At 37.0% G+C, this 25,634-nt stretch overlaps 1 protein-coding gene across 3 annotated transcripts in view; it reads right to left on the bottom strand.

Moving 5' to 3' along the window:
* Positions 1 to 25,634, bottom strand: part of LOC136028184 (uncharacterized) — a 155,612-nt gene that overhangs the window by 94,955 nt on the left and 35,023 nt on the right. The window contains exon 1 of one of the 3 annotated variants that reach the window (XM_065705887.1): positions 11,645 to 11,762. The exons of 1 other annotated variant lie outside the window; for it this stretch is intronic. The gene's annotated coding sequence lies outside the window, so the exon portion shown is untranslated. Of the gene's footprint in view, positions 1 to 11,608; positions 11,763 to 25,634 lie in introns of those variants that run through there. One more of the 3 variants, XM_065705886.1, reaches the window with a different exon arrangement.

Here is a 25,634-nt window from a genome sequence, read left to right as displayed (position 1 = left end):
CACCACATAAAATTCTCCATTGGGACATTTTCTGCGGAAAAAACTCTCCATTGGGGGAGGCGATTACAACGAAATAATTTCCATGCAGAGGGGATTCCCCCGTGACCTTAAAAGCATCAAAAATTAAATAAAACATGCATTTGTTCAAATGAAAGTATGCTAAGAAGTATTTTTTGGCGGAATGGTAACCAAGAAGTTTTCTGGGGAGTGGAGGGGAATTCGCAGCGAGGATGAAATTGTCCAGGGGTAATTTCCCGATGGAGTAATTTTACGTGAGAAGAACCTTCTATGGCATAATTTTTATGACGAGATTTTTCACGGAGGGGGGATGTCCTGGGATTATTTGGAAAACGACAAGAGATTAAACAAGAAACAAGGTTTTTTCTACTGAAAGTAAGGAGCAACATCAAAGCTTAAAATGGACAGAAACTATTCCGTATATGTGGGGGGCTTCCCCTCCTTAACACTCCGCTCTTTAGGCGAAGGTTCGATATTTTTCTCAATTTTTTAAGAACAATTTCTGAAACACAATGGCCGAATAATTAGGATAGGAACCTTTTTTGAAAGTTCTTAAAAACTTCAGCGTGAAGAGCAGGGTATTGAGGAGAATGAAGCCCCGCTCATATACGGAATAATTTCTGTTCGTTCTATGCTTTAATGTCTCTCCTTACTTTCAGTAGAAAAAGCTTTTTTTCCTATTTATTAGTCGTTAAGATTCCGAGTTTCGACGCTCAAAAAGAACATAACTGGGACAATAGCTCTTAGTTCCCACGAAGTATGGTTAAGATCCAACAACCCCTTCTGGCAAATGTTATGACGACAAGAATATGAGGATCACATTACCCTGCATAAGTTGATTCCACTACGAATTACAACAAGAGCCAAGAGCTCATATGGCAATTGTGACGAGGTCGGAACCTAAAATTAGACTCGGTACTAGAGTTATCGATTTCATCCTCCTAGGTCTCAAGAAGCACCGAACTCGCGAAAGCACTAGAAATCCCTCCAATTCCCCCAAAGATATCGAATCCGTTTTGCTTATGTCAATCACGTATCTATAACTTGTGCCCATTCTTCCCATCAAGTTTCATCTCGATCTCTCCACTCTTAAGAGTTTACGAAGATTTTCGATTTCAAAGGTTTCCCTTTCTCCCCTCCACCCCCTATGTCCCGAATTGAAAATAGAGCATCTGAGACATGAAATCTTTCTATATATCAAGTTTCATTAAAATCCGATCACCCATTCGTAAGATAAATATGCCTCCATTTTCATGATTTTTCGTCCCTCCAGCCTCCTCCAGATGGTCAAATCGTCCTAGCAAGTCCAGAAGCACCGAAATCGTCAAAGCACTGGATATCCCCCCGCCTCCCTCCCTCAATCCGGTACAGTTATTTCAATTACGTACACATGACTTGTACTTATTCTTCCCACCAAGTTTCATCCCGATCTCCCCACTCTAAGCTTTTCCCAAGATTTCCGGTTTCCCCCCTCCAATTACCCCCAGTGTCACCGGATACGATCGGGATTTAAAATAAGAGCTCTGAGATATGAGATCCTTCCAAATATCAAATTCCATGAAGATCCTATAAACCGTTCGTAAGTTAAAAATACCTCTTTTTTCTAATTTTTCTAAATTGACCCCCCCCCTCGACTCCCTCAAGGAGATCGGATCCGGTCCGGTTATATCAATAACGTATCTAGGACTTGTGCTTATTCTTCCCACCAAGTTCCATCCCAATTTCTCCACTCTAAGCGTTATCCAAGATTTCCGGTCCCCCCCAAAAAAAAATTCTTACCAGATCCAGTTGGAATTTAGACTAAGAGCTCTGAGACACAAGCTCCTTCTAAATAACAAATTTCATTAAGATCCGATCACCTGTCCGCAAGTTAAAAATACCTCATTTTTTCTGATTTTTCCAAATTACACCACCCCCAACCACCCCAAGAGAGCGGGTCCACTCCAGTTATGTCAATAAAGTATCTAGGACATGTGCTTCTTTTTCCCACCAAGTTTAATCCCAGTCTCTACACTCTAAGCGTTTTCCAATATTTTCGATTTGCCCCTCCAAATCCCCTCAATGTCACCAGATCCGGTCACAATTTAAAATAACCGCTCTAAGACACAACATCCTTCTAAATATAAATTTCATTAAGATCTGATCACCTGTTTTTAATTTAAAAATACTTCATTTTTTCTAATTTTTCCAATTTAATCCCCCCAACTCCCCCCAAAGATAGCCAATCCGGTCAGGTTATGTCAATGAAGTATTTAGGACTTATGCTTACTCTCCCCACCAGGCATCATCACGATCTCTCTACTCTGAGCGTTTACCAAGATTTCCGGTTTTCTCTTCCAACTCCCCCCAATGTCACCGGATCCGATCAGGATTTAAAGTAAGAGCTCTGAGATACGAGGTCCCTCTAAATATCAAATTTCACTAAGATCCAATCATCTGTTCGTAAGTTAAAAAATTCCCCTTTTTTCTAATTTTTCCGAATTACCAAATTTTGCCCCCCTCAACTCCAAAAAAAGAGAGCGGGTCCGTTCCGATTATGTCAATCACATATCTAGGATTCGTGCGTATTTTTCTAACCATGTTTCATCCAGATCTCTCCACTCTAAGTGTTTCCCAAGATTTCCGGCGTCCCCCTCCAACTCCCCCCATTTTCACCGGATCTGGTCGGGATTTAAAATAAGAGCTCTGAGACAAGATTTCCTTCTAAATATGAAATTTCAATAAGATCCGATCACCCGTTCGTAAGTTAAAAATACTTCATTTTTTCAAATTTCTCCGAATTTACCGTCCTCTCCACCCCCCCCCCAGATGGTTGAATCGGGTAGACGACTATTTCTAATTTAATCTTGGTCCCTGATATGCCTACCAAATTTCATCGTCCTAGCTTATCTGGAAGTGCCCAAACTAGCAAAACCGGGACCGACAGACAGACAGACAGAAATTGCGATCGCTGTATCACTTGGTAAATACCAAGTGCCATAAAAAGCCAGAACTACGACACTTACTTCTACTTCCCACCAAATTTTGATTGAGATTGGACTATTCTAACAAAATGTCACAGTAAATTTCCTGATATCTAGAATATAGGACCCTGCTTCCCACAAATAGGCGGGATATGATACAATCTACCAAAACAAACAACCAGAATACTTAAACATGCTTCCCACCAAGATCAGACGAGATCTGACGACCTGTTATATTGGAGGTCAGGATGGCAACAGAGACAAAGTGGGTACAGGTCCCCAAGAATCACGGCTGGTTGACATACAAAAATTCTTTCCGATAAGTTTATCAATGATAAAAAATATAATGACCCTCCCCTTTTCTTCCTCTAAAAAGATGGGAGTCACTCCTGGTCTCCAAAAAACTTATCTTTTTTTCACCCGGCTATCAGTTCTTATTAGGTCCATTGGGAATCCAACTAACTGATCTGACAGATCTCACGAGTTTTAAAGGCACCCCTCCCCAAGAAAACAAAGATCACATTGGGTTCAAACTCCCGCCTCAAAAGAAACATTTATCTTCTACTAACTGTCCTGACAAGAATCTAGGGATTCCTTTCCTCCCACAAAGGTCAAGTCACGTTTTGATCTACGAAATACACAGCGCTTGTTTCCCACAAAGTTTGGTTTAGACCTAGTTATTTTTTTTCTTCTTTTGTAGTATTAAAACGACATGAATTAGGGATCTCCTACCATCTCCTTGCGGAAAACCGATTGTGTCTAGACAGTCGGAAAGTCCATCCAGGACACTTGTCGTTACTTCCCACAAAGTTGGATTGAAATCTAGCGGCTGCTTTGGTTAGATGTTTTGATAATAGGAATTTGGGGAACCCTCACGCAGGGAAATTGGATCAGATATGGGCTTCCAACGTGCACAACTAAGACACTTATTCTAACTTTCCACCAAATTCAGTTGAGATACAACAACCTCCTAGTTAAATATTCTGATGACGAGAACTAAGGCCAATCCCCTTCCGACCTTACAGAGGTCTGATCATGCTTTTATTGCACAATCCCTTCTGGTAGAGGTTTTACATTCAAATCAGAGCTAAGGTTCTTTCCATACATTCCAAATGTACAACTTCCCAGCTAACCCTCCCCCATGCCAGAATTCATCTTAGTGACAATATTTTAACTGTGTTTCACAATTTTCAAAAGTTTCCACCTTTCAATTTCATTTAAATACGAAAAAACTTCAAAATTCAAATCAAAGCCAACTTGCTATGGCTGCATCATTAAAGAGCTGTGTGCCTGCTATTTACAATAAAAAGTGTTTTTTTTTCTGATTCGTAAGGAATGCGTGGTCATAGAAACTTAGGAAAATTACGAAGGGGCTCACTCAATCGGAAACTGAAAATTCTAGAGCCCCTTTCCAGAGCTGAAACTGATTTAAAGACAAGTATAGATAAATGGAAGCCAGTCCTTTTCCTGTCCCCCTTTTTACACCCATATCCTTGTGTAACATCCCATACCGCTGAATAAAAATTCAATACGCTTTAAGAGTCGACAAGAGCCCCAAAATCCCAGGAGCAATGGCCCTAAATTACACCAATTTCCTTTTGTTCCCAGATAGAATTTAGCAGAAAAAGTGGGCACTTTGTGCTTGGTTGTCAAGCCAGCTTCGAACTCTTGGGGATCGTTAGCTAGGCTAAGACTTTTCGGAGTTTCCCAAGGGTATACTCCTGACACTATACACGTATCTGAGTATTTCAAAAGAAGTGTACACTCAACTTTTGAAATATGCTATCTTCAATATCTCAAGAACGGTTCTGGGTATCGAGCTAAAACTTACCGGACGTTGTGGAAGTGGCAAAAGACTCCGAGTTTCAACTTAGAAGGTGGGATAAGAGGTATCTCAAAAACCATTATGGGTATCCGGGTTATCGAAGTTGTATTAAATCTAAACACGCCATATGCATGTAGATTGTCAAAAGGACGTATCTCCGGAATGGCTTAGGCTATTAATTTGGAATTTTCAGAGGTTGATGAAAGGGATAGTCAATTAACCAAAAGGCAATATGTGCACACTGTTAATGTGATTACAAATATTAGTGCAACAACTACCACTACTACTACTACTAATAGTCGCACTACCACTTCTACTATAACTACTACTAAGGCTAAGGGTTTTAAGGTAAAAATTTCAAGAAATGCTGAGAGGGAAGTTAAATTAAAACACACTATATGCATACATATTGTCAAAATGATGCATCAGCAATATCTTAGGAACGGCTTAGAGCATTAAATTTAAATTCCAGAGCAGGATGAGGGGGGGGGGTGTCCAACTGACTGAAAGTCAATATGTGGCTAGTACTCCTGCTACAGCTGTTAGTGCTACTATTAGTCCTACTACTACTACTATTACTAATACTCGTGCTTCTACTACTGTGACTATTACTACTAAGGTTAAGGGTATGACGGTGAAAATTTCAGGGAATTTGGAGGGGGAAGTTGAACTAAATCAAATCACACAATGTGCATGCAGTTTATCAAAAAGGCAGATCAGCAGTATCTTGGGAAAGGCCTGGGGTATTAAGCTGAAACTTATAGGGCTTGTTGTGGGGGATGTTGAAATAACGAAACGAAATATTTGAATGATACTACTACTAACTACTGCTACTACTACTAAAGCTAAGAGTAAGGTGAAAATTTCAGGGAATATTGAGAGGATGTTTAACTCTGTGAATGCAAATGTCAAAAGGACATATCAGCAATCACCAAGGAACTGTTTATGGCATTAAGTTGAAACTTCCATCACATATTGAGAGAGATGTCGAAAAAGCAAAAGTGTTGTGTACATACTGCTACTAATGCTACAACTACAAATAAAACTATTGCTACTATTAAAGCTAGTTGTATTAAAATGAAGCTTTCAGGGAATGTTTGGGGAATCCTAACTGAATCAAAACACACTACATGTTTATAGATTGTCAAAGGGTGTATCAGCGCTGACGACTTACAGCAATGCCAATTAGACCATTCGAAAAAGATTTTTTTTTTTACACAAGATAGCGTTTCCGAATCTGTTTCTCTAACATTCGAAAAACAACGATTTTGAAAATTCTGACATTCGTATTTCAGAACCTTCTGCATCAAGAGCGCTGACGTCTTACAGCAATGTCAATTAGACCATTCGAAAGAGAATTTTTTTTACACAACATAGCGTTTGTAACTCAGTTTCGACAAAAACTGTTATTTTCGGCAAAACTAGTCTCACCAGACGTCGTGTCCTTTCTACTATTTTTATGTGTCTCTCCCCTCTACCCCTACACCTCTGTTATTCCTACATCTCTTTCTTCTGTAGCTGAAACAATTAAGAAACTTAAATTAAGTGATTTTGATGGTATTTCTAGAATTTCCCTTTAATTAGATCGCCCCCTCCCACCTTATTTTTCCAAATGTGTTTGTACATCTAGCATGCTAGAGTTTTCTGTGGCTGTTAGCGTGCATTTCTACCCTTTGTGACTAACAATGTAAGTGAGAGAGGCAATGTAAGTGAGGGATTGACATAACCGGACCGGATCCGCTCTCTTTGAGGGGAGTTAGAACACTAAATTCGGTAATTCGGAAAAATTAGAAAAAATGAGGTATTTTTAACTTACCAACAGGTGATTGGATCTTAATGAAACTTAATATTTAGAAGGAACTCGTGTCTCAGAGCTCTTATTTTAAATCCAGACCAGATCCAGTGACATTGGGGGACTTGGAGGAGGAAACCGGAAATCTTGGAAAACGCTTAGAGTGGAGAGATCGTGATGATACTTGGTGGGAAGAATAAGCACAAGTCCTAGATACGTGATTGACATAACCAGACCAGATTGGCTGTCTTTGGGGGAGTTGGGGCGGGGGGTTAATTCGGAAAAATTAGAAAAAATGATGTATCTTTAACTTACGAAGGAGTGATCAGATCTTGATGAGTTTCGATATTTAGAAGGACCTCGTGTGTTAAAGCTCTGATTTTAAGTTCTGACCGGATCCGGTGACATTGGGGGGAGTTGGAGGGGAAAACCGAAAATCTTGAAAAACGCTCAGTGTAGAGATCGGGATGAAACTTGGTGAGATGAATAAGCCCATGTCCTAGATACGTTATTGACATAACTGGACTGGATCCACTCTCTTTGGGAGAGTTGGGGGTATTTACTGGTTTGGGCACTTCCAGATAAGCTAGGACGATGAAAATTGGCAGGCGTATTAGGGACCAGGCTAGATTAAATTAGAAATAGTCTCTTCCCCGATTTGACCATCTGGGGGGGGGGCGAGCGAACAAGATAGTTGAGAAGAATTTTATTTGCCGATAAAGTAAATGATTATTCTTCTTAAGTATGGCTTATGGTCTAGGGATATGATTCTCACTTAAGGTGCGAGAGGTCTCATGTTCGAATCCCGGACCGCACCAATTTTATATGAAGAAGATCCGAAACTAAATACGTGACCAATATAGCGATCGCTGAATGTTGGCAGGCGTATCCGACCAGATTAAATTAGAAATAGTCAGTTCCCCGATTTGACCATCGAGGGGAGTGGAAGGACTGCTAATTCCGAAACATTTAGAAAAAATGAGGAATTTTTAACTTATGAACGGGTTATCGGATCTTAATGAAATTTGATATTTGGAAGGACCTCGTGTCTCAGAGTTCTTATTTTAAATCCCGACTGGATCCGGTGACACTAAGGGGGGGAGTTGGAGGGGAAAATCAGAAATCTTGGAAACGCTTAGAGTGGAGGGATCGTAATGAAACTTAGTGGGAAGAAGCTTTTGGCTCTTCCGACCTTGTCAAAAGTGCCATATGAACTCTTTGCTCTTGATATGTTAATGATGTTAATCTTTCGTTTATAATCCTTTTTCATTACTATCATTCTACTTCTTTTCTTCGGTTAAATTGGTGTTAACAACTATTATTAAAGTTAAGAGGTTTAAGGAAAGGTGGAGTTGTATCTCCCTCCCTATTTGACATATGCATTTCCTCTGTTCTGGCTAAGATTTCAGCTCCTTATCAGTCTTGTTTTTCGGATGTATCATATCTTGCCTATGTTGATGACCTGCTTCTTATAAGCCGTACTAAAACTGGTCTTTCTAATATGGCTTCTCTTGTTACTACTTCTTTCTCGTAGATAGCCCTTTATCTTAACACAGATAAATGTGAATTTCTTTCGTTTAATAAAATATTCAGTTCTTCCATTCTGTGCAATGGTTTTACTATCCCTCTCGCAGATCCTTCCAACTGGCTTGATATTTCTATTGCCAACAGTCTTTCAAGCCTGCACCAGCGCAGAGTCTCAGATATTAATGAACTAATACAGTTGGGATATTCTATTGTCAAACAGTTCGTGGTAACGAAATGTAAGTAAGGAGCGACCCGGCTCAATAGTAACCGAAACTTTAAAAAACAAAATATTGATACAAATACATACATCAAAAGAATCGAAGTACTGCTCATTGAAAGTTACGAGCCTGATAAAATTTGCCTTATTTTTGAAAAAATAAAATCTTAATGAAAACCACACCATCAGAATCAGCGTATCAGAGAACACTGCCGTAGTGATTTCAAGCTCATATCTGGAAAAATGTTGAATTTTGTATTTTTTGCCAGAAGAAAGATAACGGATGCATGCTTATTTGTGTATTTGTAGTATTTTTTCAGTGGTTACCATATCTACAAGGGGTCCTAGAATGTTACGTGGGGGCTCATCCGAACGGAAATTAAAAGTTCTAGTGCCCTTTTTAAGTGAGCAAAAAATTGGAGGGCAACTAGGCCCCCTTTAACGCTTTTTTTCCAAAGTCACCGGATCAAAATTTTATGATAGCCATTTTGTTCAGCATAGTCGAAAAAAGCTAATAACTATGTATTTGAGGACGACTTTATCCCCCACATTTCCCGGGGGAAGAGCTGCAAGTTATGAACTTTGCCTATTGCTTACATAAAATATTGGTTATTGGGAAGTATACAGACGTTTTTTTTTGGGGGGGGGGATTTTCTCTGGTGGGGGTCAGAGGGACAGGTTTACCTGGGAAGATCTTTCCGTGGAGGAATTTTTCATGGGGGAAGAGCATTTTCCATGAAGGTTTTGCCAGATTTCCCAGCATTAAAAACGATCAGAAATTAAACAAAAAAAAAACAGTTTTTTCAAATGAAAGTAAGGAGTATCATTAAAATTTAAAACAAACAGAAATTATTACGTATATGAGTGGGTTTGCCCTCGTGAATACCTCGCTCTTTAGGTTAAAGTATTTTTAGTAATTCCAAAAGTGCTATTTATTCTAATTAAACGGCCTTTGTGATTCAGGGGTCATTCTTAAAGAATTGGAACAAAATTCAAGCTTTAGCGAAAAGGGCGAGGTATTGACAAGGGGGCGAACTCCCTCATATACGTTATCATTTCTGTTCATTTTAAGTTTTAATGTTGCTCCTTACTTTCAGAAAAAAACTTTTTTTTTTTCCTTTCTTAAGAAAAAGAACCTGGATTAAGTATTTTGTATTTTTCAAATTTATGTTTTCGTCTGACTTGGGCAAAAAAACAGGGTTCTTACTAAGAATTCTTGTTCCTCATATTACAGTAAAACGAAAATTACTACTCAAAAAGGCTCTTTAACATAGCTTGTGCTCATACTTCTCTCCACATTACCGACTTATTAGGCCGTTTTAACCCGTCTTTTACCTTTCAACCGGATATAGTATTTCAGATATAAGCTTTTTAATAGTTCCATCCAAAAAACAATATCAACATTTTAGATTGATAGAATTGTGACCGTAATCTGGCCACAATTTTGACTCACTTAACAAGTATTTCCACTATTGATACACTGCGGCATATATCGTCTCTATCCTAGTATCTTTCCTACTAAGTGCAGCTTGGACTTACTGTTTCTACATAGAGTCAATACTTAGATTCTTTTTTCATCCAGTAAGAGCTTTACTTGTTTTACAAGGTGAGTGTACAGTTTTTGACCTCCCCTCATTACTTGGCACATTCCATGATTTAGCTCTTTTCCGCAACGCGTCACTGATTTTCGGAGGCATGAACTTCTTAGCTGATCGAAAATATTCCTCATTCAATATTAAATAGTATTTTTGAATAGTTTTCTGTGCTTAAATCATTTTGATCAAAAGTTTATAGAATTCTTTAATTATATTTGTATGTTGTTAATTTTATTGGTATGTTGTTTTTGTGGCCATGGCCCTGTGGTTTTTTTTTATATCAAATATACTATGCTACTATACTATACTATTGCAAAAAAGGGACAAGAGAAGGGTGTTATTGCCCTTTAATCACTTTTGGCACTTCAAAAACTACTAGAACTTTATATTTCCGATTCAAAGAAAACCCTTCCAAGTTTTTAAGCACGATCTCGCCTTCTAAACGAAGTTATCAGAAAAATACATCAGAGGGGAGCCGATCTTGACTTTGTAAATGCAGCAGCGTTGACGGCAAATAAAACGTACCTCGGATTAAAGGACCATTTGCATTATTTAGAGCTTTTGCTCCACAAAATACTAGTGTCATGTCCTTCGTGGCATTACATATGATCCTTTCATTATGATCATTTCGAGTAAGCTCTTCCACTATGATCTTTCCGTGTACAAAGGCTGTCTTGAAATTTCACTCGGGGGCTTTGGGTTGTTAAGGGGATGCCTAGCAAACAAACAAAAATCCACCCATCCATTCTAAAAAAAAAGTCAACGTGGCAAAAATATAGTGAAGGCACTGCTATGCCGTGTACAATTGCTTTTAAACAGTTTTTGCTATTAAACCTGTCTACTACTACTACTACAATGGTTGTCTTGAAATTTCACCCGGGTACTATGGGTTGTTAAGAGGATGCCTGGCAAACAAACAAAATCCACCCATCCATTCTAAAAAAAGCCTCCGTGGCAAAAATATATCGAAGGCACAGTTATGCCTTCGATGTGTGGTACGAGCTACTTTGACTCCGATAAACACACCAGCTCAAAGTTAAAAACGATAATTTTTACTGATAATTATAATGATATCAAACATGATAATTGTTTGAGCATATTTGCATTTTAACTTTTCTTTCTCGTAAAGCCTAGGGGGCTTTATGACAACTTGGTGGCCGACTGCTCCCCAAACACACTATTCAGTCCAGCATTGCGCGCAGCAACTTGGTTTTCACGCATATATTTTAATTTCCAAGTTCGCTGCTTACGATACATAATATTTCCAGGTTTACGAGAGTTGAATACGTCCTGCGTAGCACCAATCACACACAAAATAAAATTAGCCCGTGGGGTGCAAGTGCGTAGCCAGAATCATTCTGAAGTAGATTCAAGTCGTTTCGGAGTAATGGGTGTCCCAACATAAAAATCCTAAGGAGCTATTTTATACAATCATTAAGCCAAAAAGTAGGAAGACCTTGAATGCTACAGCAAGAAAATTCTCTGTCCTTAGAATACATTTATTTAGTAACCGATTACCCTACAGGCAGGAGTCTTAGGATCCTCAAGAACAAGGCGCCTACCCATAGCTTCTTGAATAGAAATCACTCATTAAATTTATTTAAGAAAACGGGCCCGATGTAATTACCAAAGAAAAAGAAAGAACAAAAAAAACAAGAGATCAATATTTACCTTAAACAAAAATAAATATACAATTCAAAAACCTACAACTAATGTATTTCAGATGGCAATCCATTAAAGACTAAAAGCGAAAACACCTGCTTTTGAAACACAAGTCCATTCCTAGCTTCATAAATGATGGTAACAAGTCAAGATGACAATAATTAACTGGATAATTTGCGGATTTCCTCTGAATTATTATGTATTACGACTTTGCATGGGTTTATGCATTCAAGCGGAAATAAAAGAGATGCTTGAAAGATCAAAGCGACCTGAATTATGGCAATCACAATAATAACATCATAAAATAACATCTAATAATAGAACACACAGCTTTTACAAGGGAATGTCCATACTGGACGTTAAAAATCGAAACATATTATGTTAGGATTGGGACGAGTTGATTGGTAAACCTTCATAAAAGAAAAAAAAGAAACTATTTCACATCTCTATATTTCCGTAGAGCAAGACAAGAGAAAAATTACGAACGCTTTATCTTTGTACCTGGGCTTATTCTCAGTGGGGACTTCTTGTGCCTGCTAGACTTGTATATTTATCTTTATTGGCCTAACCCTTTCGAATATAATGTGTAAAGCCCATTCTAAAAATCCGAGAGTTAAAGGTGCGTTACAAAACCCTTCGCTCTAAATATATCCACTTTACCTTTGAAGACCTCTTGCCAGGATTGCCACTAGAAGAATAAATCACTAGATTCTTGAAAATGAAAATTACTAAATAAGCAAAAAAATCTCTGATATTAAAATTTAGCATCTTCAACACGTTTTTGTGTTTTGAAATCGCCGGTTTTAATTGCTTTATAGGCTCTTCTCGACATGATTAATTAGTTTCTTTAGCATGTTCAACCCAAGGGCATCAATTGGGATGGGGACAATTACCCCTCTATATGATAAAAAATACCTTTTATCTTGGGTTTTTATTAAAAAAAAATACAAAACGGAAAAATCCCTGGATTCTGAAAAAATTCTTTTTTTGTATCTTTAAAAATAGAGCCGAAAAAAATTCTTGTTCCCACCCCAAATATTTTCGTTAATTGACACGCTTTGTTTATCCCATTTATCTGTAAATGTGGGCTAGCTATGGTCTAGCCCATATATTTACTTTTACTTTTTATAATTTTTGTTCGTACATTTGAGACCCCAGCTTTTTTTCCGCGAATTTCGAAACTATTTTCTTTTTACACTAGTTAAGCGAGTATACTTACTGGGGCACCAGCGAAGATTTTGAAAAGCATCGTTTTTGGAGTAATTTCATTGAAAAAACGGTAATTTGTTTTCAGTGAAGCACCAATGACGTAGTAGGCCTTAGACTTTTACAGTTAGGGGAGGGAAAGTATCCAAACTCTTTTTGTAGTGAACAGTCTTGTGAACTCATTTGTCTTGAACAGTCTTGGAAAGAACTAATAAAATTAAACTAAATATTTGATGTTTAATGATATTCATTGCTGAAAGCTCGTCAGTTCAAAATCTATTTTTACTGTGATTTTCATGTTTATTTTCAATGCTGTAACAAGTACAAAAGAAAATATTTGTAATATAATTCGTTTTCAGTAAAACGCCAGTGACGCAGTAGGTTTTAGACTTTTACAGTGAAAGAAGGAGGCAAAACCCATATTCTTCTTTGTAGAGTATTTTGTTCGTTTCAAGCTGGATTTGTATATTCAATTTAAGTTTCACTTGTTTTACGATTTATTTCGTCATTTATATTAGTACTTATTGAATTTTTCTTGCTGTGATTGTCTATTTAATTTCTATTCGTTTTGGGTTTCATTTATTTTTCAATAGAACTTTCTTTTTCTTTTTTTTTAATTTGAGTTATTGTAGGTTTCTATTTTCCTGATAAGTTTAATATGGTCGTTACTTTCCTTCAGAAAACTTCTTTTTCGGAAGGTTTTTTTTTAATTAATTTCTTTTCCGTTTTTGATTGCCAGTTTCAAGTTTTTCAAAATTCCTAAGCCCAAAATATTTTATTTCTTATTCCTAAATAAATTAACAGTTTTGGTTAGAACTAACAAATTAAACTGAATATTGGATATATAATAATATTTACTGCTGAAAGTTCACCAGCTCAAGATTTTGTTTCACCGAGGCCGGATTTAAAGCTTCGACGCCTCTAGGCCCAAGCGTTTTTGCCGCTCCTCCTTTGCAAGATTTTCGGGGAAATCCCCAAAACTTCGGGAATAGTGAAAGCCGCAGGGCTTTCACTATTTTTCATTTTCACTACAATTTTCATTTTATTTTCAATGTTTTAATAAGAACCAAAAAAATATTTTTTTTTTTATTTCTTTTTAAAAAAAATCTTTTTAGTAAAGCGTCAAATACGTAGCAGGCCTTATGCTTTTACCGTTAGAGAAGAGGACAGTAACCATACTCTTTGCAGAGTTTGTAGTGAAGACACCATTCATTAGAAGTACATAACCACTACTCCCTGAAGATGACTGCGGTCTAACAACCAATCCTTTATCTAATTCTCACTTGTCTTTGAATTCTGTTCTCCCGATTATTATAATAAAAAAAGTTAAACTAATTTTGAAAAAAATTGTAGCCACTTAAGTCAGGGAATGATAACTTTAGAATTGGTTAATTAAGTAAGAGAATGAAACTTTTACCGTTTGGGAAACGGGCAGTAGCCATACTCTTGTTGGTAGTGAAGACACCATTCGTATAACCCCAATTCTCCCGGAAAGAATTTGGAAAAAAACTTACGGAAAGTCTTTTGTTAATTAGTTTTTGTTCGTTTTTTATTGTAAATTTTCAAGTTTAAAAAAAACCCTTATTTCAAAATAAGATTCTTTTTTCAAGATCAGACTTTCATTAAAATATAAAAAATAGTACCAAAGCAACAATATCAAAACACCAAAGTAAAGAAAGGATCAAAGTTAACAAAGTATAGAAGTATCAAAGAAACAATAAGAAACTTGCACAACTTACAGCCCTTGCACCGTAAATCGAAGTTACCCCGTAAATCACTAAATCCAAGCATCAAAGTAAACAAAATATCAAAGTAACAATAATTAAGTTCCATAGCTCATAGCCATTTCCCCGAGGCTGGGGGGCTAACGCCGGAAGCATAGTTATTTGGCCTTTGAACTATTTTGAGCAAAATGGCAATCTCGAATTTTTGACCGGATGGCTTTTGGGAAAGAAGGGCTTGGGCTAGTTGGCCATTGATCACTTTTGACTCTTAAAGAAGAGCTAGAAGTTTCAATTTCCGATCCAATTGGCCATCCCTCCTCTCGAATTTCCGAAAAATGAGCCCTTTCTGAGGTTTACACGAGCACCCCTTCCATAAGAGCCTTATATGCCCCCAGGGCATAATTTACAACGCCTGTCCACGGGCCCTGGGGGGTGTGGCGACACCGAAATTTTTCTCATCTGACCTTCGAACTATTTTTGACAAAATGTCTACCTAAAAAATTTTATCTGATGTTTTTGGCGAAAAAAGGGCGTGGGAGGGAGGGGGCTAGTTGCCCTCCAATCTCTTTCGATTCTGAAAAAAATGAACTAGAATTTTTAATTACCAATCAAATGAGCCCTCCCTGAAGTTTATACGAGGATCCCTTCCAGACAAACGATAGCTACCCCCTGGCCATAACTTACAACGCTTGCCCCTGGGGGGTTGTTTCAACCCCGGAGTTTTCGTTAAATGACCTTTGAACTATCTTTAACAAAATGGCTACCTCAAAATTTTTATCGGGTGTATTTGGGGGGAAGAGGGCGTGGGGGAGAGTAGTTGCTTTCCGATCACTCTTGACTCTTAAAAAAGGCACTAGAACTCTTGATTTTTAATTGAATGAGCCCCCTTTGAGGTTTATCTACAAGAAGTGCCTCTGGAAAAAAATAATAGTAAAACATCAGAGCCGTATGGCCTTTACTATAAGCAACGTTATAGCGTTGATTCTGACCAAAGTGCCAGCTTCGGTTTCAAACGGTTGCGCATTCGCTTCTGAAAATTCTTGCATAGTCTATGCAAGAGAAAGGTTAATAAAAACAATTATCTTAATTTATTTAATTAAGTTAATTTACTTCATTTTTCACAAGACTATGTTTAGTTATGTATTATTATGCATCAGCTATAATAAAGAAATGGCAGTGGGCCGTTGTGTAGGCGGTGATGGGATGTCAGACATGTAAAAGCGCATTACAAAGTCCAAATTGTCAAAGTCTCCATGATCCTAAAGATAAATATAGGAAGAGTTGTAGGAGGGGGCGGGGGAATTAAAATCTCATCTCCCTTCATGTCGACTAAACCTGAATAAGGATGATGCACTGTGATACCTCCCTTCAAATTGCCGAAAAGTGTTTCAGACATCTATTTTACAGCTCCATTTCAACAGTGGCGTAATTTCGCCAAAATTCCGGGGGGAGGGGACAAAGTTGGAGCCAATTTTCCCAAATTGAATGAAAATGACAGTGATAACTGGAAAATTAGTCGCACATCACCATAAAGGCAAATATCAAACAGTTCGTGGTAACGAACTGTAGTAAGGAGCGACCCGGCTCAATAGTAAACGAAACTCTAAAAAACGGAATTTCGATGCTAAAAGATATATCAAAAGAATCGGATTTTTATGCTGATTTTAAATATATAGATTTCATCAAATTTAGTCTTTGTCATCAAAAGTTACGAGCCTGAGAAAATTTGCCTTATTTTGGAAAATACGGAGTAACACCCCCTAAAAGTCATAGGATCTTAACGAAAATTACACCATCGCATTCAGCGTATCAGAGAACCCTATAGAGAAAATTTCAAGGTCCAATCTACAGAAATGTGGAATTTCGTATTTTTTGCCAGAACACAAATCACGGGTGCGTGTTTGTTTGTTTTTTTTTTTTTTTCCCAGGGGTCATCGTATCGACCAAGTGGTCCTAGAGTGTTGCAAAAGGGCTCATTCTAACGGAAATGAAAAGTTCTAGTGCCCTTTTTAAGTGACCAAAAAAATTGGAGGGCACCTAGGCCCCCTCCCACGCTCATTTTTTCCCCAAAGTCAACGGATCAAAATTTTGAGATAGCCATATTGTTCCGCATAGTCGAAAACCATAATAACTATGTCTTTGGGGATTACTTACCCCCCACAGTCCCTGGGGGAGGGGCTGCAAGTTACAAACTTTGACCAATGTTTACATACAGTAATGGTTACTGGGAAGTGTACCGACGTTATCAGGGGGATTTTTTTGGTTTGGGTGTGGGGTTCAGGGGAGGGGGCTATATGGGAGGATCTTTCCTTGGAGGAATATTTCATGGGGGAAGAGAAATTCAATGAAAAGGGCGCAGGACTTTCTAGCATTACTACAAAAAAAAAACAATGAAAATGTAAACATGAAAAAGTTTTTTCAATTGAAAGTAAGGAGAAGCATTAAAACTTAAAACGAACAGAGATTATTACGCATATGAGGGGTTCTAAAAATACTCTACCATAAAGAGCGAGGTATTTAGGAGGAGATAAATACTTCGCTCTTTATGCTAAAATTTTTTTAAATAATTTCAACTATTTATTCTACGGCCTTTCTGATTCAAGGGTCATTCTTAAAGAATTGGGATAAAACAAGATTTAGTGTGAAGAGCGAGGTATTAACGAGGGGACCAACCCCCTCATATATATAATCAAAAATATAAGAATATAAAAGTTTGTTACGTAAGTTAATTCTTAAGTTACGTATTTTTTTTTTTTACTAATAAAAACGTTTGTTAAAAATGAAAGATCTAGTTGTCTTTTTAAGTAACCGAAAAATTGGAGGGCAACTAGACCTCCTTCCCCACCCCTTATTTCTCAAAATCGTCTGATCAAAACTAAGAGAAAGCCATTTAGCCAAAAAAAGAATTAATATGCAAATTTCATTTTTATAATTTATGTACGGAGAGCCAAAATCAGACATGCATTAATTCAAAAACTTTCAGAAATTAAATAAAAAAACAAGTTCTTTTAAATGAAAGTAAGGAGCGACATTAAAACTTAAAACGAACAGAAATTACTCCGTATATGAAAGGGGCTTTTCCTCCTCGACACCCCGCTCCTTGCGCTAAAGTTTGATTCTTTCTCGCAACTCTACTTTTTAAAACAATAAAAAACTTTAGCGTAAGGAGCGGGGTGTCGAGGAGGAAAAGCCCCTTTCATATGCGGAGTAATTTCTGTTCGTTTTAAGTTTTAATGTCGCTCCTTACTTTCATTTAAAAAAAACTAGTTTTTTTATTTAATATACTAAAGAAACGGCCTGTTTCTCTGGATTCTTGAATTATGCATGCTTATCTTAATTTTGACAAGATTTTTTGCAGAAACTAAATTTCAGCCGACGAGGGGCAAACTGAAGTCAGGGGAGGGGGAGTAAACTTGGGTTTGGAGGGGGCAGTTACTCCCCTGCCCCACAATAAATTACGCCACTACATTTAAACAAACTGATTTGTTTCATATTCATAAAATCACATGCTATGATGAGTATGTGGATTATTTTGTAGGCCAGGAGCTGGCCAGATACCTCTAACCAGATACTGCATTTTAATACCCAAATATTGAAACTCCCACTGTACCTTCAGATAAATATACAATAGCTCTGGAAGGGGGAAGGGAGGTAAAACTGATATCTAATTCCTCTTGATTCTCGGGAGTATTTTTAGTCTGCCAATTTTTTGTTGGTGCTGGGGAAGGGGGTGAAGGTAATATTGTCCCTCCAATTACGACAATTTGCTTGTATGTAGCATGGCATATTACATTAACATACACAGATGTGGAAAAGACGAGGCGGCCCTCTTGAGCCTCACCGAGATATCTCTACGTAGATAACTTCGAAGACCACACTGCCTTTCCATGACGAAAGTAAAACAGTTCAAAATAGGGATGAAACCTTTTAATTGACAGTGAACAGATATAAAATTATTTAACTGGATATTTCGAACACATAGACAGTGTTCATCATCAGCAAATCATCAATTTTACTGCTGATGATGAACACTGTATAAGTGTTCGAAATATCCAGTTAAATAATTTTATATCTGTTCACTGTCAATTAAAAGGTTTCATCCCTATTCTGAACTGTTTTACTTTCGAGACATCTCTTGGGGGGGGGGGACAAGTACTATCAGGAGTTTTGTTTTCAGCAATTAAAAAAAATTAAAAGTACTTTAGATGAGAAAATCTTTGGATGTATGCCTAGTGGACGATACTCGACTTTTTTAAAAACAGGGTTTGACGAGTTTTTGAAAACTTTCTTTACTTAAACTATTGCTTACTTACTGGGAATGAAGAGTTCTGTTAATTTTAAGTTTGCTTGGTTCTGACTTAAAAGTGTGACTGCATATTGTTTAAATTTAATCAAAGAAAAATAAATCTGACCCTTAAGTGAATTTCAGACAGGAAACCTTGTGTCGTACGCCTAGTGAACGCATTCTCGATCGCAACAGTTGAGCTGATATCACGTGCTATATTCTGCCTATACTTTCCACAGCCAGAAAACATTCCATAATTCCTTTTTCACTTTATTATTTCTATTTGTCATAATTTCCCTTTTGATGCTCAATTTTGCATATGGGGGGGGATTTTCCCAGTGGAAATCGTTCACGGGTGGGGGACTTTCCACAGCAAATACAAATAGCACTGATGTCTGGGCATCTGAAAAAATTTGGTAATGGGTCCTTTGTATATGAGACGGTGAGCCGACGCTGAGGCTCACAAAATAGTCTTAAGGTATCGAATCCCCTTAAAAAGCTTCTGCAGAAGAAATTTTTCATAAGAGTAAAGAGCTACAATAACTGAAAGACGAGCAGTCCCTGTCCTACACTTGTTTGGGCTCCATTGCTTTTCCTAAGCTCATTATACTTTCAATAATCAGAATAATATGAACATTGCAACTTGGAATGTTACAAAGTTAAAAAACAACTATTATATTGACATTTTGACTGACAAATGCAGAAGTTTGAACTGGGCTCGTTCCTAGTTCTAGAAACTCATATACCAGGAAGTAGAAAACATAAAGTCAGGTGATTTAAAACTTACGACTACAAGGTAAGATAAGATAACCATTGCAAAGGGCCAAATTCGAAAAAAAGACTTGGCAGTAGAAGGGCCGAATTATTCCGAATTCGGAATAAAGCTGAACTGGAAGAAATCAGCCATAGCAGTATATACCCTGTAGAATTAACTGATGAAGACGAGCAGTGACTCAGATAAATTACACTTAAAGCTACAGGAACAAATAGACAGGGTCCCAGTTAGAAACATGGAATTTTTTATTAGGCCATTTTAATACCAAGGTATATTAATACCAAGGATAGATGGCATCTTAGCCTAGGTAAATTTGGCGTAAAAAAAAAAGAAAACAGTAAAGGTTAAACTGTGGCAATTTTGCAGGTATAACAATAAATGCAGTATTTTGGTCATAAATAGCCCATAACTTAACATGGTATTCACATGATGGTAAGACGGCCAACCTTATTGACTATATTATGGTAAACCGAAAACCGGCAAGTTCAACACAAGATACTAAGGGTGCAGTTATTAATGCTAAAAATAAAGATCGTCATCTAGTAGTGCCTAGAGTTAATTCAAAACTGAAAAGTAGAAAGGGTAATTACCTTCCGGAAAGTTATGACGTTTATAGACTCCAGGATGTGATTTTGAGAGAGATTTTTCAGGAACAGTTTAGCATCAAACTGAAGAGTCAAAATTTGACAATTTATAGGATGGATGGAATGAGATTTTGAAAAATTGTTTGCGAAATACCAGATGGTGTCTTACGGAGGAGTTAGAAGCGAGCTAGAAATATTAGTGAAAATGCTTTAAGTTTATAAGCGAAGATGAGGGGCTTGTATAAAAAGTATTAGAGTGATAAATCAAATAAAAATAAGAGGAATGTAAGGAAAGTAGAAAAAAAGCATTAAAATATGAATTATGGAGGTAAGAAAAGAAGGACATAGATGGAATTGACGGTGATCGGGAAGACGGAGCCAGACGGCATAATGATAAAATATTGTACTGATATGTTAAAAAATTGAGGGGGGACGTTCAATCTGGACGCGTTCCAGTTAATAATGGGAACGAAGCCATAATTAGTGATAAGGAAAGAGTTAGAGAGAGATGAGCAGAACATTTTGAGAAGCTGCTCAATCGTGATAAAGCTACAGGAAGGGACATAGGAAATAAAGAAAAAGTTTGTGACACTTAGAAAGCGAAGGAAGATTTATTTTGCGAGAAGGAGTTAGAGACAGTACTAAAAGGATTCAACAACAATGAGGCCCAAGGCTCGAGGTCTTTTAATATGGTGGAAATGAAGTTAGATATATGTTACTGACGATTACAACTATGATTTTAGAAAAGGGGAAGTATCTAGCGATTTTAGGAAGAACTTTAATTTAACCACTCTTTAAGAAAGGTTACAAGAGTTAACGTAGGTAATTGTAGTTTAGTTTCTGTAAGAGGTAAATTCCTTAGTAGGATAATACTTTTCAGCCTTAGAGATGCTGCACGTAAAGTTTTAAGAGAAACCTATACTTTTTGAGATACCTGATAAATACATTAGTGATTAGTGCTATATACGAAAAGAATGTTGCTGTGGTTATGGTAGGAAATGAGGTTCGTAGCTGTTTTCTTATTGAATCCGTAGTTAAGCAGGGTTGCGTTCTATTCCCGTGTATATGGATAATTTGATGCAGTATACCCTGAGGAGCATGACAAAGGCTATATGAGAGCATGGATTCCTTAATATGCAACTAAAGAGAAGAGAAAAGATTACTTTCCAATAATTCCACGGTAAAAACTGTGCTTTAATTTCATTGGTTAACGTCTGTGACTGATTTTTTAAGACAATCGCTTACTCCTTAACCGTATGTCAGAAAGGACAACCTATTAACCTGTCCTTTTAAAACCTGATTGGTTCTTCTATGTAAAATTTTCAGCCAGTAGAAAGACAAAACAGTTCAATTCCACCTAATCGATCCTTCGACGTGAACTTACGAGGCAAGTAAAACGAAGTTTTTGAGTTACAAAATTTATTTTACAAGCTCTCTGGTTTTCTGTTATACAACAACAGTTCTCTTTAGAACTTTTAGTTCTTTTTTTTTTGAAATGGCACCATGGTAAAAGGAGAGTAGATAAAAACACTACAAGTATCCTTCTTCAAATAGAGGTTGCATTATAAGAGCAAAGACAATTGTCAAAACTATGAGCGACAAAAATTCCTTCAAATAGACTACCTGTTTATATGTCACATTTGCATAAGTTTAAGGATGTGCAACTTGAACCAAGAAGAGAAGTCACATTTATTTAGAGAAAATCATCCCTACAAAAACTGAGCACAAACAAGGAGAATGTCAATGTTACTTGTACCTGTTTTACCTATGAAACACTAAAATTCCTTTTTTCCAAATGTGGCGTCATTTTTTTTGTTTCTTTTCATTCTTTTCTGCCACTTCCATATTCTTTTCTATTTCATCTTTTTTTCTTCTTATCCACATATATATTTTTTTGTGTATACACCTGAAAGTTACACAATATATTTTCAAATAAAGTTAAAACAAAAAAACCTTAAAAGAAAGGTAAAATTTAAGGGAAAACTGTTAAGAAGAGGAAAAATGAACACTCAAACTGTCCCAAAAATACAAAAAATATATCAGACAGTACTAACAAGCTTAGCAAGAGAAAAGTAGAAATTCAGGCTCCAACATCAAGTCATCCAATCAGGCTTGGAGGAGAAGACTCTTCAAATATTTCTAATGATTTTTTTTAGCATACTGCAGGGAGAAACCCGAAAAAGAAGGTATGTCAAGCTTAAGAAAATGAGCTTTTAGGACCAAATATCCATACTCTAGTACACCTTCGATTATTTTTCTCAAATTTTTGTACAAAAACTTCTTGAATAAGTCAACCCCCGACAAACTTTCGGTGACACAGAACTCTCAGCTGCCATTCTTGGAAGACATCTGACAATTTAAAAGTGACCACGGAATTCCTGTGTTATTTTAAATTTACTTTTCCAAAGTTTTGCAGAGCACAAAAGGCTTAGTTAAAATTTATAATACATAAATGGAATGCACACACTAATAAATAAAACAACACATGTGCATGGCTACACATAACCATTATTATAGCATTTTTAACCACCATGCGAAAGCTGATATTTGACTTAAAAATTGACGGCAAGTTAGCAAAAATTTCCATATAAAATGCTTCGTTTTATACGAATGAGAAACTAAATCAAAGAAAAAATTGTCTCCAGTAACACTTTAAACTAACAAACAGAACTTAAATAAACGTTAAGTAAGCGTCACAGGGGCAACTCATTTGAGTAAATTCTACTACCCTCTACAACAGATAACAGTAAGTACCTACTCGCTCCTCTGTTAACAAAAATGCTTTGGGTAGCTTAGAGTATCAAAATTCACCATGGACGCAGTAATTCAAATGCTAGGATAGAGCAGTAGCCAATAAGCAACAAAATGACGTCAGCTGTCAGAGGCTATTCTACATATTGGGGGTTATGAGTGGATATAACCTTGGACATTTGTCCGTAGTGTTTCATGCTACTTATCCTTGAAATCTGTGACGTTCTTATTATGCCCGAGAACGTGAGTACAAAATGAATTTTGTGATTGGTTGATAATTTCACAAGCTAACCACTAACTGATTTGGAAGCAAGACCTTTGCAGCTCCAGTTCTTAAGTTGCAATACAAAATAAACATAATTGATAGTAGAACTTAAGGTAGATAAAGGAAAATATTGACAGCAATCTAGAAAGACATTTTTGTGCGCAACAGATAGATAGATGGATAGATAGATGAGTGTATTTCAAAAGCCAATGCGCCATATACGCACACAAGTATAAATAAATAACAAACAAGAAAGGAAATTAAACAACAGGTACAAATTACAAACACGCACTTGTGACATTGTCCACAAAGATTGTGTGAACGAAAATTTCTTAATTAAGCCATACACAAGATGAGCGAGCCGATAAATATAATAAGTTGGGTAATCGGCGATAATAGTAAAAAAAAAAAGGAGGAGTATTAGCAGTTAATCTGCAGGACCGAGCAAAATACCAATTCATTTGATCCTTGGTAATTAAATCCGCAATTTAAAACCAAAATTCCGTTAGTTGAGTTCTCTTTCAACTACCAACTTCTGCCAAAGGAACGACGCATGGACGGATAATAAATGGACTTATCTATTAACAAATGAAATACCATCATTTTTATACAATCCTAATAAGGGAGATTAATACCAGATTTACCTCTCACTCAATCAGACTATCTGCCTTGGCTTTTTCTACAATTAGCCATGGCTTAGTGCCCACAACCATTAGATTTTAATTCACTTTCTGAAATCGATAGGCTTTTGCCAAAGCACAAGTATTGGTCTCAGAGATTTCCAATAAGTGTGAGAATTACATAGTAATCTTTGTATTATTTTTGGCTAAAGCATTTGGGACGGAGGCAACTAATTTTTGTCATAAATAACAAAAATAAAGAAGACACCTATATCATTACTGTCTAGAAGGATAACAGCCCCAAAGATCAAACTCGGGTTTATACAGCTTTTTCACACTCCATCCCACTATACATATGTAAAATGTGTTCCTAAAAGGTTTTCAAATCAAAAATGTTTAGGAGCGATTTACAAACTCGAACTTAGTAAATATGTGAGCTACGAGCGCTTAATGACAATTTGCCATGAAAGGCATAGGCTTTTTTATTGCCAAGATATGTAGAGGTTACTGTAGTTTTGTGATGAGACTCCGAAGTCTAATCAACCAGATAGCCCCTTTTGGGGTTTACAAAAGTATGACCGCCACCGTGATGCACCCTAGATGTGAATCACCAGCCCTCAAGCAAAAGATTCAAAGATTGGAATCAATAGCAAAGGTTGATTCGGTAACTACCAGAAGCCGAATTGGGTTGAAGAATCTGTACCTCGTCTAAGTACAAGTACCCAGGTATGTATTTATATTAATGACTCACTTAACACCAATTCATTCAGTATTTAATGCAAGGGCGTACTTAAGTTTGTGAAATCTACTTTAGGTTTCTACACGTATATGCCAAATAGCGCAGAAACTGCTCTATCAGAGACCAACACGTGTTTCCAACTCGAGTTCAACTTATATTGTTCAGTGGGTTACTTCAGCGAAGTTACTTCAATGAAGTTGATAGATTAAAAACAAAAGTCCTGGTTGAACATCGCTGGAGTAAGGATGCTGGGACTGTTTAAAAAAAATCATTTTAGTTATATTTGTCGTATCTAGTTGTAAGTTTTTCTTCTTCAATATATTTATGTTTTGCTAAGGACGGCCCTTGGACATAGGGCCAAAATATTCATTCTAATTAGATTTCCACAGCCTTGCGAAAAGAATTCCCTATTATTCTTCTTATTTTTGATGTTTGTGATGAAAAGACAGTGCCGTCTTCGTCGCTATTTATTGTACTGCCAAAGATTAAAAAAAGCCTTTAACTTCAGAAGCGTTTTTCAAAACCAAATTATGCTACAGATACTGAGTTCTTACTCAGAAGGGATGGATGATCCCTTCACAGAACTTATCCTTAGCTAGGATCAATTTGATCCCCAGCGGATTAGTTTAGAAAAGAACCCCCTCCCCATTTCTTCACCATCATCAGAAATGAAGAAAAAACAATATCACAACAACATTCTATATTTTGCCAGAAAATGTGAAGGAAGTTCTTTGGGTTGGAATGCTTACGATAAGAATATGGAAACCCCCACCCCTGTCCTTCTCTTACAAAAAGGCCAAACCCAATCATGGAACCCAAAATGTCCAAATTACGACACCTATTTTTAGTTCTGACTGGGATTGGTTGAGACCTAAGAACCCTTCAAGAAAGATATCTTAACAAGGGTTTGTGGAGGAGCGTCATCGTTCCTCTTCCCGTTAGAGGTCGGGCCAGTTGTTGACAAAAGGGCAGAAATGGGACATTAGTTGCTAACTTTGATTAAGTTAGATTAAGATCTGACAGACCCTTCAAGTCATTGCTCAGGTGATATGAGCTTAAGACCTTCCTTTCACAACACTACAGGAT

Source organism: Artemia franciscana, chromosome 6, assembly GCF_032884065.1.
Source record: "Artemia franciscana chromosome 6, ASM3288406v1, whole genome shotgun sequence".
Taxonomy (NCBI): Eukaryota; Metazoa; Arthropoda; class Branchiopoda; order Anostraca; family Artemiidae; genus Artemia; species Artemia franciscana.
The sequence above is the reverse complement of the archived record's forward strand: the minus strand, read 5'-3'. Positions and strand labels throughout refer to the sequence as shown.